The 3,264-nt window shown below is 34.3% G+C and overlaps 1 long non-coding RNA gene across 1 annotated transcript; it reads right to left on the bottom strand.

Annotated features, from left to right (window-relative positions):
• Positions 1-931: 931 nt before the first annotated feature.
• On the bottom strand, positions 932-3,264 carry LOC133784010 (uncharacterized). The gene is made up of 3 exons (XR_009871073.1): positions 2,984-3,264; positions 2,823-2,901; positions 932-1,274 (listed from the first exon to the last, which is right to left on the bottom strand). It is a non-coding gene; the product is annotated as an uncharacterized LOC133784010 (long non-coding RNA).

Below are 3,264 nucleotides of genomic sequence, written 5' to 3'. Positions count from 1 at the left end.
CATGTTTTACAAAGATTAGAGTGAGCCTAGTTTAGGAAAATTACACAACATTTCCAAAAATAAAAAGGCTTCCCAAAAGGTCGGTCCACATGTACATTTGCAAGGAAGACTCCAGCGTTCACTGCTCTGCCTTGCCCTTGCTCTTACCTACAACATGAAACAACTAGGTAAGCGAAAACGCTTAGTAAGATCAACTTTCAAACAAAGCATGTAGAGAATTAGGGTTCCGGACCCATCTGGACCCTAAACAATCAATTTCAAGAACGCTAAAGCGTCCTGGCAAACTTATGGTCATGCCTGATAACCAAGGATAAATTAATTCACATCTAGATAAAAAATCCTGCACTCAGAAAATCCCAGAGCAAGCAGATATATTATATCACAACTATATCTTATCAACAATTATATCCCTACACTCAGAAAATCCCAGAGCAAGCAGATATATTATATCACAACTATATCTTATCAACAATTATATCCCTGCACTCAGAAAATCCCAGAGCAAGTAGATATATTATATCACCAAATAATTCGAGACCAACGCTCGACAATTTCCAACAATTCATGCGTAACGCGCCCTCCAACATAATTGCTAATCTGTAAAAGAGAACTGAGTCCCCACACTAAGATCTAGCCAATAAATATTCTCATCAAGGGTAACTATCGTGTTACCTAGGGCATCGCTACATATTCAAGAGTGTAATCCAATTTACACGATTTTATGGAGACTTCTATGTTAATCAGTGGTGCTGGTGAGCAGCTGCCCCTAGGGTGTTCAACCTCACTCTATCTTGGCAACCCCTAGTATCTCTAGGCACTCTCACGGAATGGCCAATATTCACGGCTGCTATCCGGGAATAACTTATCAGAGCACTTGCTCGGATTCTAACCGTCCAATGATTAAGTAAGCATGAGGGCCCCTAGGTCCCATTTATCTTGGCTCCCCTAGGTTTAACCAGCTTATCCTCATCTCATGGCCACTCGTCGCGGTAATGAACCGGACATAAATAAAATCAAGCAGTGTGACGGGGATCAACCGTCTAGGATATGACGGACTTCTACCGTTCATATTTTCTAAATCAGCACTCACTAGACTAACGTCTCTAAGCAACTTTCTATGACAGCCTACATATGTGCATGTATCCCTATACTAACATACAAGACAATAATCATTTCATGTTGCAGCCATACAATATAAGTTGACTTACTTGGAGTCCTTAGCGCTCAGCAGGTTTTCACCCTCCAACGTTCAGTCCAGTTACGCTTAGCCAATACTGTAGTTATCCATACAGTATACTCGGATTAATTATGGCACTAATAATTCATTATTATTATTTTGGGCAGTTTGGTCATTTTAATAAAAGTCATTTGTAAGGATTTATAATCCTTATTTGGTTTTAAACCTATTAAGGAAAGTTATACAAAATATTCGAGACTAAGCCCTAAGTCTCAGGGAGACCTATCCTAAGGTCTCGATACCTAGGCTCGGGTATCACAATGGTATTTCCCACAATCCGCTAAAAATCTTATTCTTTCAAGGTATCGCCATTAACCCGCACTTTCGACTAGTCGGTTAAAATGTGTAAGATTTTAGCCGGTATTATATCCAGAAAATACAAATAAATTCCTTAATTATTTTTAAAGAAAATAAACTCTTTAAATTTTCCTTTTATTTTTCTTAAGGTTTTAATATCTAAAAACCGTTTTAAGAAAATTGCCTAATTTGTCTTAATTAGGAAAACCGTTATAAATTTCTCATCTTGACTAACTAATTTTCCAAAAGCAATTAATCAATTTTTACTTACTAGGAAAATAATTTATTTAATTATTTTCTCAAAATATAGGGTTTTAAACCCTCTTTTAATTTATTAACTATTAATAAATTAAATCTCTTATTTTTAGAAAGAATAAAAACTCTTTAATAAAAATAATTCATTTAAACTCAAAGGGATAATTTTAGTGAAAATATGATTTCAAGACTTACCAATTTATATCTTGAAATAAGCAAAATTTTACTTTTTACCTTATGTTCCAAAATCTCATTTTTACACTAAGTGTGAAAAACCTAATTTTCACATTTTTAACTACATACTTCGTTAGTTCATAACTTGAAATTTACTTACCCAATTGTTTCCAAAATTTCCCAATTCCATTTTTGTTATGCCATTTAGGTCTTTGTAAAATCTTAGGTCAAAATGAGCATTTTTGATTGGTGAAATCATTTTCCAACAATGAGGTAAAAATGACCTTATTTTCAAGTCCTTATTTTTTCCAAACTTTGACAGTTAATAACTTTCAAACCGTTTAATATTTTCTTACCAAATTTTACAGTGGACTAATAGGTTATGCCAGAAATATGTCCACAAAATTTTAGAAAAAACTGGGTTCATTTGCCCTATACAGTGGCTGTCCAAACTTGGTTCCGAAAATAAGAATACAAAAAAAACAGTTTTTTACCTAATCTTTGAAATAGCATAACTTACTCATTTCTAAACATTTTTTAGTGTTTCAAAAGCTCAATTTTATGTACTCAATCTCAACAACATCACAATACAATTAAATTTTACAAAAACAATATACAGTGGCTGCTTGACCCCTTGGAAGTCACAGCTCAAAACATGTTTTGTTTTAGGGTATCCTACAAAACCCTTGGGGGTTTTGGTTCCCATTTTCAAAAATCAATACACATGCATCATAAAAATTATTAAACAACTACCATAACCTTATTACATCATCAACAAGAAACTCTAAGCATTAGATATACAAAATAATGCTTACAACTAAAAACCCTACAACAAAATCATCAAAAGTAAACTTTTTACCTCTTTGGTGTTCTTGCTTAAGGTTTGGACCTTCCTATAAGCTTTGACTCCTTCAAAACCTTTCAAAAACCCTAACCAACTTCCTCCAACAACATAGGTAATTAGCTATTTGAAACTCTATGATTAAAACTTGACAAAAGTCTAGATTAATGAAACTTTACCTTAGGGAAAACCCTTCCTAGACCAAGACTTAGCTTCCAAGTTTCTTTGGTGTTCTTGGGGTTCAAAATGGAGAGAACACTTGAGAGAGTCTTCAAAAATCAGATGAGAGTGAATGAGGGAGGGAGAGTGGTCGGATTTAGGGGTTAGAATGGCTCACACAACTCTTCAAAATATCACAAAACACTTGAGTGCTTTTCTACCCACTTGCCCACTTGACTTCTTAATTAAAATGGGAGTTAAACTTTATAAAATTGGGTTCACACCACTCTAAAACACCACA

Source organism: Humulus lupulus, chromosome 6, assembly GCF_963169125.1.
Source record: "Humulus lupulus chromosome 6, drHumLupu1.1, whole genome shotgun sequence".
In the NCBI taxonomy this organism is placed as follows: domain Eukaryota; kingdom Viridiplantae; phylum Streptophyta; class Magnoliopsida; order Rosales; family Cannabaceae; genus Humulus; species Humulus lupulus.
The sequence above is the reverse complement of the archived record's forward strand: the minus strand, read 5'-3'. Positions and strand labels throughout refer to the sequence as shown.